We start from the raw sequence: 15,339 nt of genomic DNA on the forward strand, positions 1-15,339 counted from the left end.
CGAGGACCCCAGCGACGCTCTGAGTCAGGGACTTCCAGAGTTAAAAAGCCCGATTTGAGAACAGTTATCGAGGCCCGGAAGTCCTCGACGAAAAGGTCCTGACATCAGGGTCCAGAGGGTAGCCCCTACTGGGGTAGAGCGCGGTCCACCTCAGTATACGGTGCCCGCCTCACCTCAGTGCCCTCAGGAGGTCGGCCTGCCAACCCTGCCAGAGTTTCAGGGCGCAGCGGCCTCCAGCGAGTACTACTCCCAGCTATTTCCGCCCGTGAGCGCAGCGGAGCTGGGATGCTCGCCGCCCCTTCGGGGGCCTCTTACACCAGAGGTCAGTCTCGAGAGACTGATTCCCTTAGTAGATTATTTAGCAGCGTGGAAGCTACTGCCAAATGTATCTCATTGGGTCCTGCGTACAATAGAAAAAGGCTATTGCATTCAGTTCGGTCATCCACCACCGAAATTCAACGGGGTTACACCGACTGTGGTCGGCCCCCGGCAGGCTCTGGTTATGGAACAAGAAGTGAAAGCCCTATTAAGGAAGGAGGCCATCGAGGTGGTCCCTCCTCTAGACAGGGAATCCGGATTTTACAGCCGGTATTTCATAGTTCCAAAGAAGGATGGGGGGTTGCGTCCGATCTTAGACTTACGTCTCCTGAACCGCTCAGTTATGTCACTGAAGTTCAAAATGCTCACTGTCAAGCAGGTTGTAGCTCAAATCAGATCCGAGGACTGGTTTGTCACCATAGATCTCAAAGACGCATACTTCCACATATCCATCCTTCCACAACACAGGAAGTTTCTGAGGTTCGCTTTCGGGGGCAAAGCTTATCAATATCGAGTACTTCCCTTCGGCCTTGCACTCTCACCCCGCACGTTCACGAAGTGTGTAGATGCGGCTCTGGTATCCCTCCGTATGCAGGGCATCCGCATTCTAAATTATATCGACGATTGGTTGATCCTAGCTCAATCAGAGCAGATGGCGGTTCGACATCGAGATGTCGTTCTCGCACATATGGGGGAGCTGGGTTTGAGACTAAATGCCAAGAAGAGTGTACTTTCTCCAGTTCAGAGAACCACCTATCTAGGCGTAGTGTGGGATTCGACCTATGCAGGCACGTATGTCTCCTGCGCGGATCGAGTCGATCCTCACATCAGTCGAGAGAGTCAAAGAAGGCCAGTCACTCACTGTCAAACAATTCCAGAGATTGTTAGGGCTGATGGCAGCTGCGTCCAACGTGATACCTTTTGGCCTGCTGCACATGAGACCCCTACAGTGGTGGCTCAAGTCCAAGGGCTTTTCCCCGAGGGGAAATCCACTTCGATTTATCAAGGTCACGCGGCGATGCCTTCGTGCCTTAGACATGTGGAAGAAACCTTGGTTCTTGAATCAGGGCCCGGTGCTGGGAGCTCTTCGTCGCCGTGTAACGCTAGCGACAGACGCGTCCCTCACCGGTTGGGGTGCGGTCATGAGTGGCCACCCTGCCCGCGGTCTGTGGAGTGGTCGCCACCTGACGTGGCACATCAATTGCCTAGAGATGTTAGCAGTCTATCGAGCATTAAAATATTTCCTCCCAGACCTGAGAGGTCACCATGTGTTGGTGCGCACCGACAACACATCAGTGGTCTCTTATATCAATCACCAGGGGGGTCTGCGCTCACGCCCCTTGTACAAGCTGGCGTACCAGATCCTTCTCTGGTCCCAGGGCAAACTCCTCTCGATCAGAGCAGTGTATATTCCTGGGAGATTGAATGTGGGAGCAGACATACTGTCGAGGCAGGGGCCGAGGCCCGGGGAATGGATGCTTCACCCCGAGGTGGTGAAGCAGATATGGAGAGTGTATGGCAAAGCTCAGGTGGACCTCTTCGCGACTCGAGAGACATCGCAATGTCCCCTTTGGTTCTCTCTAGTTCATCCAGCTCCTCTGGGACTGGACGCTATGGTACAGACCTGGCCGAGGCTTTCGTCTGTACGCTTTTCCCCCTATCGCTCTGCTCCCGGGAGTTCTGGCGAGAGTACGCCAGGACGGGGTCCGTCTTCTATTAGTAGCCCCGTTCTGGCCGGGCCAAGTATGGTTCTCAGATCTAGTCTCGCTCCTCGACGGCTCTCCGTGGGAGATACCGATCAGGACAGACCTACTCTCACAGGCGCAGGGCACGATAATTCACCCTCGCCCGGAGTCGTTCAAGCTGTGGGTGTGGCCCCTGAGGGGGCACATCTGTTAGCAGCTGGTCTCTCAACTGAGGTTGTTGAGACCCTACTCCAATCCAGAGCTCCCTCTACGAGGAAACTGTACGCCCTGAAGTGGTCATTCTTTACTTCATGGTGCAGAGATCGCCACCTTGACCCTGTTAACTGCCCAGTTGGTACAGTTCTGGAGTTCTTACAAGCTAGGCTCTCTGCGGGGTTATCCCACTCCACCTTAAAGGTGTACGTGGCGGCCATAGCTGCTTTCCATGTCCCTTTCAATGATCAGTCAGTGGGTAGACACCCCCTAGTTACACGTTTCCTCCGAGGTGCACTGAGGCTGAGACCTCCGGTACGGTCCCGTATTCCCCCATGGGATTTGGTTGTGGTTCTAGAGGCTCTTTGTAAAGCTCCATTCGAGCCAATACAAGATATCTCAGATAGACATCTGACACTTAAAACTGCCCTGTTACTGGCAATCACCTCACTAAAAAGAGTTGGAGCTCTCCAGGCCCTCTCGGTGGCCCCTACCTATCTAGACTTTGCCCCTGGTATGGCCAAAGCATTCTTATACCCTCGAGCGGGTTATGTTCCAAAGGTTCCCTCTGTAACGCCACAACCTATCGTACTGCAGGCCTTTTGTCCTCCTCCCTTTCGGGAGCCAGACCAAGAGAAGCTAAATTGTATGTGTCCAGTGCGAGCACTGAACGCATACGTCCACAGAGCTGCCCTGTGGAGAAAGTCCGACCAATTGCTTGTATGCTACGGTCCTACTAATAAGGGTTCTCCTGCCACCAAGCAGACCCTTAGTCGTTGGATAGTCGAGGCTATCAACGTCTCCTATGAGTCCTCTGGTATTCCCCCCCCCCTTTGGGGGCCAAGGCTCACTCTACTCGGAGTATGGCGGCCTCCAAGGCCTTCTCAGCAGGTGTGTCCCTCTTGGACATCTGCAACGCTGCGGGGTGGTCCACGCCCTCTACATTTGTCAGATTCTACGATCTTGATATGCGAGCCACTCCGGGCTCTTCTGTTCTCTCGTCCTAAGCTGTGCTCTTCGGATACACACTAGGCAGGGCTTTGGTAGTCTGGCAGCGTTGGCATATCGTTCCCCAAAGCGTTTTACGACGCAGCTCGAGTTCCCGAAAAGGAACGTCCCAAGGTTACGTATGTAACCCTAGTTCCTTGAGGGGACGAGACGCTGCGTCGCAGAGCCATACTCCCGGCACCCCTGCCGGCGCTTGCTTCCCTACTCGAAGCTGAAGCCAGCTGCACGGCACGTGCTTATATAGCTTCCTGGTCGCTACGTCACCCCGCTCCGTGACGTCACGCTCGTCCATTGGACAGATTGCACACGATATTCAGAGTCGGTCTCGTAAGGGACGTTCCCCAAAGCGTTTTACGACGCAGCGTCTCGTTCCCTCAAGGAACTAGGGTTACATACGTAACCTTGGGACGTTTTTGTGCATATAACTTCTAACACATTAAAAACTGTCTTACAGCATTGCAGAAAACATTGTATTTCATATGGCATAAGCATCTATTAGTTTGGCAAGATTTGCACTGAATACTGAATGAAACAGCTTTCTCTAATAGAGAGACAAGCTTTTGAGCAGATTTGGGCTAGATTTCGCTTCATTTGAACAGAAACACTATTTCAACATTACTGGACTCAGAAAGCTGTATACTGACAATCTTGATCATTGAAGTCCTAACATTAGTTTTTGTGCATATAACTTCTAACACATTAAAAACTGTCTTACAGCATTGCAGAAAACATTGTACTTCATAAGGCATAAGCATCTATCAGTTTGGCAAGATTTGCACTGAATACTGAATGAAACAGCTTTCTCTAATAGAGAGACAAGCTTTTGAGCAGATTTGGGCTAGATTTCACTTCATTTGAACAGAAGCACTATTTCAGCATTACTGGACTCAGAAAGCTGTAAACTGACAATCTTGATCATTGAAGTCCTAACATGTGTTGTTGTGTATATAACTTCTAACACATTAAAAACTGTCTTACAGCATTGCAGAAAACATTGTACTTCATAAGGCATAAGCATCCATCAGTTTGGCAAGATTTGCACTGAATACTGAATGAAACAGCTTTCTCTAATAGAGAGACAAGCTTTTGAGCAGATTTGGGCTTGATTTCACTTCATTTGAACAGAAACACTATTTCAGCATTACTGGACTCAGAAAGCTGTAAACTGACAATCTTGATCATTGAAGTCCTAACATAAGTTTTTGGTGCATATAACTTCTAACACATTAAAAACTGTCTTACAGCATTGCAGAAAACATTGTATTTCATATGGCATAAGCATCTATCAGTTTGGCAAGATTTGCACTGAATACTGAATGAAACAGCTTTCTCTAATAGAGAGACAAGCTTTTGAGCAGATTTGGGCTAGATTTCACTTCATTTGAACAGAAACACTATTTCAACATTACTGGACTCAGAAAGCTGTAAACTGACAATCTTGATCATTGAAGTCCTAACATTAGTTTTTGTGTATATAACTTCTAACACATTAAAAACTGTCTTACAGCATTGCAGAAAACATTGTACTTCATAAGGCATAAGCATCCATCAGTTTGGCAAGATTTGCACTGAATACTGAATGAAACAGCTTTCTCTAATAGAGAGACAAGCTTTTGAGCAGATTTGGGCTAGATTTCACTTCATTTGAACAGAAACACTATTTCAACATTACTGGACTCAGAAAGCTGTAAACTGACAATCTTGATCATTGAAGTCCTAACATTAGTTTTTGTGTATATAACTTCTAACACATTAAAAACTGTCTTACAGCATTGCAGAAAACATTGTATTTCATATGGCATACGCATCTATCAGTTTGGCAAGATTTGCAATGAATACTGAATGAAACAGCTTTCTCTATTAGAGAGACAAGCTTTTGAGCAGATTTGGGCTTGATTTCACTTCATTTGAACAGAAACACTATTTCAACATTACAGGACTCAGAAAGCTGTAAACTGACAATCTTGATCATTGAAGTCCTAACATGAGTTTTTGTGCATATAACTTCTAACACATTAAAAACTGTCTTACAGCATTGCAGAAAACATTGTACTTCATAAGGCATAAGCATCTATCAGATTGGCAAGATTTGCACTGAATACTGAATGAAACAGCTTTCTCTAATAGAGAGACAAGCTTTTGAGCAGATTTGGCTAGATTTCACTTCATTTGAACAGAAGCACTATTTCAGCATTACTGGACTCAAAAAGCTGTAAACTGACAATCTTGATCATTGAAGTCCTAACATAAGTTTTTGTGCATATAACTTCTAACACATTAAAAACTGTCTTACAGCATTGCAGAAAACATTGTATTTCATATGGCATAAGCATGTTTCAGTATGGCAAGATTTGCACTGAATACTGAATGAAACAGCTTTCTCTATTAGAGAGACAAGCATTTGAGCAGATTGGGGCTTGATTTCACTTCATTTGAACAGACCACTATTTCAGCATTACTGGACTCAGAAAGCTGTAAACTGACAATCTTGATCATTGAAGTCCTAACATAAGTTTTTGTGCATATAACTTCTAACACATTAAAAACTGTCTTACAGCATTGCAGAAAACATTGTATTTCATATGGCATAAGCATCTATCAGTTTGGCAAGATTTGCACTGAATACTGAATGAAACAGCTTTCTCTAATAGAGAGACAAGCTTTTGAGTAGATTTGGGCTAGATTTCACTTCATTTGAACAGAAACACTATTTCAACATTACTGGACTCAGAAAGCTGTATACTGACAATCTTGATCATTGAAGTCCTAACATTAGTTTTTGTGTATATAACTTCTAACACATTAAAAACTGTCTTACAGCATTGCAGAAAACATTGTATTTCATAAGGCATAAGCATCTATCAGATTGGCAAGATTTGCACTGAATACTGAATGAAACAGCTTTCTCTAATAGAGAGACAAGCTTTTGAGCAGATTTGGCTAGATTTCACTTCATTTGAACAGAAGCACTATTTCAGCATTACTGGACTCAGAAAGCTGTAAACTGACAATCTTGATCATTGAAGTCCTAACATAAGTTTTTGTGCATATAACTTCTAACACATTAAAAACTGTCTTACAGCATTGCAGAAAACATTGTATTTCATATGGCATAAGCATGTTTCAGTATGGCAAGATTTGCACTGAATACTGAATGAAACAGCTTTCTCTAATAGAGAGACAAGCTTTTGAGCAGATTTGGGCTTGATATCACTTCATTTGAACAGAAACACTATTTCAGCATTACTGGACTCAGAAAGCTGTAAACTGACAATCTTGATCATTGAAGTCCTAACATAAGTTTTTGTGCATATAACTTCTAACACATTAAAAACTGTCTTACAGCATTGCAGAAAACATTGTATTTCATATGGCATAAGCATCTATCAGTTTGGCAAGATTTGCACTGAATACTGAATGAAACAGCTTTCTCTAATAGAGAGACAAGCTTTTGAGCAGATTTGGGCTAGATTTCGCTTCATTTGAACAGAAACACTATTTCAACATTACTGGACTCAGAAAGCTGTATACTGACAATCTTGATCATTGACAACCCATTCTCACTCCAAAGGCGTCAAAAACCGAAGCATGGTCAAGCGCCCCTAGCGTCACTTTTATGACGCCAAATGTGCCTCTCGGCGTCGACTATCGAAGCACTACGACCTTCATTGCTTTCAGTGGGAAACTTTTGGCGTCAGAATTCGACACGAGGACATGAGATGTTTATCGCTATGAAATCACGTTCAAGAAGTCTCATTCAGCACACATCGCGCGTTACTTGCTATCAGTTCCACAGTTTGGGTGAGTAGTCGTATATACGCTCTTTTAATGCCTTTTATCAAATGTATTCTGTCTTCTTTATTAATCAGATTAGTGCCATATGTTTAATCGCTGTATTATATCGGTCATCCGCGGCTGTCTTTGAGTTTCATTGCGTTTAAATAAATGAACACAGCTGCTAATTAGTGTGATTAAACTCTATCTGTCACGTGACGTGCCTTAGACCTTCGATCCGTTTTATATTATTATTCATTTCAGGATCAATGATGTAAGTTGTATTTGTAGTAAAATCATGGTAATCACGACACAATAGTAATAAATGAAATGTGAAGTTAAAACACAGTAAATGGGACATTAGTAACTGTAACTGTAGTTTTACTATGATATATTAATAATCAATACAACAATACAATAATCACCAAACCAGCTATGTTTGTATCACTGTAATGTTAGTGTTTTTATGTGCTTTTATATGACAGATATCACAGTAATCATGTGTTCTGTACCATGCTTTTAATACCTTTTAATGTGAATCCAAAAAAAAAAAAAAATCAAATTAAAAATAAATAATAAAACATGTATTTTTCCATCTTGCAGTTCATTCATATCAGTTTATATATATATATATATATATATATATATATATATATATATATATATATATATATATATATATATATATATTTTTATATATATAAATATTTTGCTCACAGATCATTATTAACATTCTGTATATAATTCAATTTTATTTTCTCTCCCCTTTTTTATTATTTTTATTTTTAGCTGAAAAGACGTAAAGGCAGTCAGCCCAGTGGTGTTTCTGGAGAGGGATTCCTTCAGAAATGGAGAAGACAGAAAGCTGCGGAGGCAGATATTTGCAGCAGTAAGTCTGTGATAGTTTGTCTCTTTTATCAAAAATTCCTGCTGTTATAATTTGTACAGCATTTGTTGTTTCTTAAACTGTTGCACTGTCCAAATACCCACACTTGCCATCTTTTCACTTGACCACTTGATTACTTATTTGAAGTCTTTCCTGTATTTGGCCTAGTGTTCGAGTGAGCATGATGACCACAAGTGTGTGTCGAACTTTTCATGACCTGATGACTGTGTTTCCCAATCCTGATCCTGGAGAACCCCAGCACTGCACGGTTTTGGCGTCTCTCTTATCTGCCTTGGAGTCTTCACTGATGAGCTGATGAGTTGAATCAGGTGTGTTTGATCAGGGAGACATCTCAAATGTGCAGTGTTGGGGTTCTCCAGGACCAGGATTGGGAGCCACTGCCTTATGGGACACTTATGTGTTTACAGAGATTTTTAATATCTAATTATCAATATTTCACATACTGTACATTGGACAGCTTTCCATAACCTCTTGTGAGATCTCGGCAAAAAGTCTGACGATTTATTCCAAAACATGATGCATGATGGGATACACTAAGCTTTGTATAGCGCTCCAGAGCAGTATTGGAGAGGTTTAGTGTGTGTTAAGGACGCTGTGCTTTGGCATTATTAAGACCGGGGACAGTCTTGTGCACACACTGTCACGTACACACACTCTCAAGTGGCCAAGACTGCAAGTGTGGGTATCTGGACAGGGTCAAAGTCTTAAAAATGATCCCTAAACACATCACAGTCTTAATAATCCAGTTTAACACTTGTATGATATTGTACAAGCCCCAGGACTGTCTCATCTGACACTATCAAAGAATTCATATGACTATAGCTTGTTATTAATTACTTGCTTTCAATAATGGATTCATTTAACATTTAATTATACAGCATCTTTACAGAGGTGTAATGTACAAGCTGCACGTAATTAATAATATGTCCTTCCTTCTGTCTTACAGGATTTTTTCCAGATAATGCTGTTCTTCTTTTTCAGGTCTAAAATATCGAGCTCAACAGCTATTTTAAGAGCCAACCCTCACAAACCTTCCTAAAACCTAAAAGAGCTATTACTGAGTCTCAGCGAATCTTGCCATGATCAGCTCTTCCCAGGTACATTTGTTTACTCCAAAAATGCTCTGGTCTGAATCTTACTTTAAATTAACTTAATTATGTTTAATGAGCAATATTAATTGCACACAGAGTAAGTAGAGATTATCTTGTTTCACAGAAGAGAAGGAAGACCAAGGATATGATTTGCTCAGGATGAGGAATGAAGATGGCCATCTTGAGCTCAAACAAACAGAAGTCCTCTGGTATGTGTGTGTTGAAGCAATGTTATACAACATTTTATGATGATCTCTCACAGAACTGGTCATGTCAGCCTTGATTTCATTTTATACTATTACAATTACAGCATGTTAGCAAAGTGTGACTGGACATTTTTAATATTATGTTTTTAAAAACACACCACCTGTTTTATTAGCAGACAAGTGTCATGAAATTGGTTTAGTTGATATAAACACCAATTGACATTATTTCATTGTTTTGTAAATGTTATGTTATTAATTGTGAATTGATAGTTGATTGGTTTGAAGCCAGGCATTACACTGCACAGACTAAAACACGTTTGTGAGAGAAGTCAGGAACTTTGGAGAAAGATTCTAGAGGAAAAAAACACATTTACTGCAACAACAGATGAATTCTAGAGTCTCTGAGAACTACACATGCTAATGTCTCATGAGCAAGACCTTTGCTTCTGTAACTTTTTCTTAATTCTTGCAGAATGACATATTTATTGCAGTATTTTTATTTGTACAGATGATCTCATCAGCCAAATGAGGGGTTTTGACCAAGTGATGCTCTTGAAAGGAGTGAAAGAAGAGGATGTGGTAAATTGTCTTCAGAGAAAAGCTTCTCAAAAGATCTTAAAACAGCTTGAAGAATGGTAAGTGTACAGTACTACAAGGGTCATAGTTACTCACCCTGCTAAAACCACACAGAACATAAGCTGCGCTCTCTGTCCATTAAACAACTTCTTCTGCATTGTTTGTTTCACTTTGACCAGGTCTGGGATCTTAGGACTGAGAGATCATCTGGCTGAGAACAAGCTACACCTCATCAGTGCTGGACATCAACCACAAACTGTTTCCAGACACGAGAGAAGAAGATCACGATGGGGAGATGAAACCAGTTTAGATGTGATGATGGGAATCATTATTTTCTGAAACAGTATCACATGTCTTATATGTATCACATGATCTGTATCACAGTTGACTGGATGGGACTGTGTGACTTTTAAGGACATTTCATCACTCATCTGTGTGAACTGATTTATATATGAGGTTAATGTATCTTTGATGATAATTATTTTCATTGAATCTTATTTGTCTTGATGCTACTTTATCAACTTTATAGTCTATGCTTCAATAAAATGAAAATGGTGAATATTGTGTTCTGAAGATTCTTGGTAAATACATCATTTTACTAGGTAGGCTCATATGTGTTTATTTTAGACTTGGAAAAACGACATATTAATTATTGGGATTATTTTTTTATTTAAGACATGAACATTTTTGATCGGATTAATAACATCTGGGACATCAGTACACCAGAAAGTAATTTTTTTATATTTTAGTAACAAATATGCACATTTTTTTGTGAAATACAGGGAGTTACAAGATTAATTATTCTGCATTACAAGATGGTGCCATGGGCTTTATTGTTACAAGCACTTGACGGATAACTGAGAATGTAGCAGGAATGATCAACGTGGATCTTGTACTGCATTAAAACCAAGAGCACGCACATTACTGATGTCCAGCACATGAGGAGCAAGATACGGGGGTGAGGAGGACATTTTTACACTGATTTCGGCTAATTAGTTATATATAATGCTAATATATATATATATATATATATATATATATATATATATATAAATTAATATTCTTAGCACTGCATGAATTTGTCCTTGTGTAATAGTGAAGTATCACAATGTGTATACATTGTCCTTGATTACTGCTTTACAGTGGGGAATAGATAATGGCAAGTTGTTGCAGGTTCATCCATTATATTTCTTGCCATTTACTTCAAAAATCAAAGAAATAATCTATTATTTTCATTATTAAATCATTTCTTTATAATTTTTCCATGTTTCATCAGATGGCCTCACAATGTCCTGTCAAAAGGTATAATAGCCATGATGAATAGAATAGAAAACAGAGGACTGTGAAAACTGTCAGATATAAATGTGACTCAGCTCAGTTTGTTGTTCATGATGAGGAGAATACATATATGTAGGTTTTACTGCCCTGCTACCCCCAGGGGCCCAGTAGCACCCCCCGGAAGAGCCCAAAACTGTACATTTCAAATGGCTGTAAATCAGAGTCCAATTAACATATCAAAGAGAAAATGGGCAGGATTATTACTTATGCTATGCTGATAAAATAATGTTGAGCTCAGTTTTCAGAAATAAGTGGAAAGCTGGCATAAAAGCATTTTAAATATTGCTCACTGTAAAATACCACATTTCAGCCTGCCTCTCAAATATATCATAGAGGTTTGCACAATAAACATATTTAGATATCCAGTTTACCTTAAAATAAATAATTTATTTAGTTTCGTTAATAAAAAGTTTTAAACTACATTACCCACAAGCCTCCGTCGTTCTATCTATAGAAAGGCAACACTAGGGGGCTGTTTTTGTAGTTCATTGAAGTTATGCTTAGGGTTAGGATTAGGATCTCGCTAAAGATGTCATTTTTCTCAAGATAGCAACACTTCATTGTTGACTTAATATATTACTAATGTGATGATAGGAGCAAAACATACTTTTTAACATGATGCGCTGTTTAATATGGGTTAAAAGATAGTCCAACCACAGACTGTCCTGAAAAGTCATAGCCAATGGCATCTAAGCTGAGCAGCAGCGTCACACTTCCTTATCCATGTATGACAGATGTCTTTCGTTTTTCGGCTGAAGGGATAGATTCGGTTAACAATAGATTAAGCTTGCTACTTATTAGATTCTGTTTTATTAACGTCTTCACCTTACTCCGTTGTTCAGCTTGACAAAAATTGGGCAATATTGATGTGCACATGCCCAGCAGTCGCAGTTGTATCCAACAGATAGATTCCTCTCATTAAATATAAGACACATTTTTAAGATTTGTATTTTTTTTTTTTTGACCAAAGACAAATATATTTACTAATCAAATGACGTGCTTCTAAAATTTACATTGTATATTACATTGTGTTTTAAAGTTAAAATTGTTCACATTTGTGTTTCTGTGATTTACCATTCTCTACCATTTGAACCCTAGGAATAAAAACAGAAATTATAAATTAATGAATGAATGAATGAACAAATAAATACATAAAGCATAATAAACATGCATATTTTTGTAAGGATCTTCCATTATTTATTGATATGTCAAACTCATTTAAAGACAACATGCCCAAATTACTACACTGCATCCTCTGTCACCAAGCTCGTTTTTGCCACCATAAAGAATAAAAAGGCAGTTATGTTGTAAACATTAACTATTTTCAGTATGCAAATGAAAATGCTTTTATTAAAAAAACAAAACAGTAAATACAGTATGTCTTTCAGAGAACACTGGAAAAAGATCAATTTTATTAAAAAAATTAAATTGACCAAAATGTTATACAACACAATGTAAATGTTTCAAACTCACAAAAAAACACCATGAAGACATGCATGTCAAGTGTGCAATATCATCTATAAAACTCAATCAGCACAGCATCAAATAAACACTGATTGTCTGAACAATGGAAGACAGAGAAAGTGTTCAGGAAACCAAACACCTGCTAGCTTTGACATAACATCATGATTTCACTTCATGACTGGAGCTAGGGGATGACTGTGTATGAATATCTCCTTTACTAAAACTCTTAATTAAAGTCTAAAAAGTTCACTGTATGAAGCTTGAAAAAGAGAACAAAATGCTTTATCAATACGAAAAATACTATTTTTAACTATTGTTTTCATCACTGGTTCTGTAATGTATTCATTATGAGCTTATAAATAAAACAAAGTTACATCTTCTGCAAAAATCAAACCACTGCAAAGTCTAATCACTGATCCAGGGACCATATCTGTGTGTGTGGGGGATAAAGAGTTAACGAGGTGAGTCCTTGTGCATGATGGAGAACTGCAGTGTTATCCTCAAACAATCCTGTAAAACAGAAATATTACATTACATTCAACTTATACATTACACTGTGTTTTGTTTAGACCATAAAAGCAGCCTCTGTAAAGATGCTGTAAAATTAAATGTTAAATGAATCCATTATTGAAAGCAAGTAATTAATAGCAAGCTATAGTCATATGAATTCTTTTGATAGTGTCAGATGAGACCGTCCTGGGGCTTGTACAATATCATACAAGTGTTAAACTGGATTATTAAGACTGTGATGTGTTTAGTACAGTATGTGAAATATTGATAATTAGATATTAAAAATCTCTTTAAACACATAAGTGTCCCATAAGGCAGTGGCTCCCAAGCCTGGTCCTGGAGAAGCCCAACACTGCACATTTGAGATGTCTCCCTGATCAAACACACCTGATTCAACTCATCAGCTCATCAGTGAAGACTCCAAGACCTCAAAAGTGTGTTTGTCAGATAAGAGAGACGCCAAAACCGTGCAGTGCTGGGGTTCTCCAGGATCAGGATTGGGAAACACAGTCATCAGGTCATGAAAAGTTCGACACACACTTGTGGTCATCATGCTCACTCGAACACTAGGCCAAATACAGGAAAGACGTCAAATAAGTAATCAAGTGGTCAAGTGCAAAGATGGCAAGTGTGGGTATTTGGACAGTGCAACAGTTTAAGAAACAACAAATGCTGTACAAATTATAACAGCAGGAATTTTTGATAAAAGAGACAAACTATCACAGACTTACTGCTGGAAATATCTGCCTCCGCAGCTTTCTGTCTTCTCCATTTCTGAAGGAATCCCTCTCCAGAAACACCACTGGGCTGACTGTCTTTACGTCTTTTCAGCTAAAAATATAAATAATAAAAAAGGGGAGAGAAAATAAAATTGAATTATATACAGAATGTTAATAATGATCTGTGAGCAAAATATTTATATATATAAAAATAAATATATATATATATATATATATATATATATATATATATATATATATATATATATATATATATATATATATATATATATATAAACTGATATGAATGAACTGCAAGATGGAAAAATACATGTTTTATTATTTATTTTTAATTTGATTTTTTTTTTTTTTTGGATTCACATTAAAAGGTATTAAAAGCATGGTACAGAACACATGATTACTGTGATATCTGTCATATAAAAGCACATAAAAACACTAACATTACAGTGATACAAACATAGCTGGTTTGGTGATTATTGTATTGTTGTATTGATTATTAATATATCATAGTAAAACTACAGTTACAGTTACTAATGTCCCATTTACTGTGTTTTAACTTCACATTTCATTTATTACTATTGTGTCGTGATTACCATGATTTTACTACAAATACAACTTACATCATTGATCCTGAAATGAATAATAATATAAAACGGATCGAAGGTCTAAGGCACGTCACGTGACAGATAGAGTTTAATCACACTAATTAGCAGCTGTGTTCATTTATTTAAACGCAATGAAACTCAAAGACAGCCGCGGATGACCGATATAATACAGCGATTAAACATATGGCACTAATCTGATTAATAAAGAAGACAGAATACATTTGATAAAAGGCATTAAAAGAGCGTATATACGACTACTCACCCAAACTGTGGAACTGATAGCAAGTATCGCGCGATGTATGCTGAATGAGACTTCTTGAACGTGATTTCATAGCGATAAACATCTCATGTCCTCGTGTCGAATTCTGACGCCAAAAGTTTCCCACTGAAAGCAATGAAGGTCGTAGTGCTTCGATAGTCGACGCCGAGAGGCACATTTGGCGTCATAAAAGTGACGCTAGGGGCGCTTGACCATGCTTCGGTTTTTGACGCCTTTGGAGTGAGAATGGGTTGTCATTGAAGTCCTAACATTAGTTTTTGTGCATATAACTTCTAACACATTAAAAACTGTCTTACAGCATTGCAGAAAACATTGTACTTCATAAGGCATAAGCATCTATCAGTTTGGCAAGATTTGCACTGAATACTGAATGAAACAGCTTTCTCTAATAGAGAGACAAGCTTTTGAGCAGATTTGGGCTAGATTTCACTTCATTTGAACAGAAGCACTATTTCAGCATTACTGGACTCAGAAAGCTGTAAACTGACAATCTTGATCATTGAAGTCCTAACATGTGTTTTTGTGTATATAACTTCTAACATATTAAAAACTGTCTTACAGCATTGCAGAAAACATTGTACTTCATAAGGCATAAGCATCCATCAGTTTGGCAAGATTTGCACT

General features: G+C 39.1%; 2 long non-coding RNA genes across 4 annotated transcripts; one reads left to right on the top strand and one right to left on the bottom strand.

Moving 5' to 3' along the window:
• The first annotated feature begins 7,739 nt into the window (after positions 1-7,739).
• LOC127950619 (uncharacterized) lies at positions 7,740-10,337 on the top strand. Of its 3 annotated transcripts, none has more exons than XR_008152490.1 (5): positions 7,740-7,887; positions 8,053-9,002; positions 9,121-9,205; positions 9,711-9,837; positions 9,958-10,337. It is a non-coding gene; the product is annotated as an uncharacterized LOC127950619 (long non-coding RNA). The 3 variants fall into 3 exon arrangements; XR_008152492.1 differs by having other exon boundaries at positions 7,744-7,887; positions 8,887-9,002; XR_008152491.1 differs by having other exon boundaries at positions 7,767-7,887; positions 8,852-9,002.
• A 2,382-nt stretch (positions 10,338-12,719) lies between these two features.
• On the bottom strand, positions 12,720-14,911 carry LOC127950624 (uncharacterized). Its single transcript, XR_008152497.1, has 3 exons — positions 14,698-14,911; positions 13,478-13,921; positions 12,720-13,090 (listed from the first exon to the last, which is right to left on the bottom strand). It is a non-coding gene; the product is annotated as an uncharacterized LOC127950624 (long non-coding RNA).
• Between the last annotated feature and the right edge of the window lie 428 nt (positions 14,912-15,339).

The sequence above is a fragment of the Carassius gibelio genome, chromosome B2 (assembly GCF_023724105.1).
Source record: "Carassius gibelio isolate Cgi1373 ecotype wild population from Czech Republic chromosome B2, carGib1.2-hapl.c, whole genome shotgun sequence".
Classification (NCBI taxonomy): domain Eukaryota; kingdom Metazoa; phylum Chordata; class Actinopteri; order Cypriniformes; family Cyprinidae; genus Carassius; species Carassius gibelio.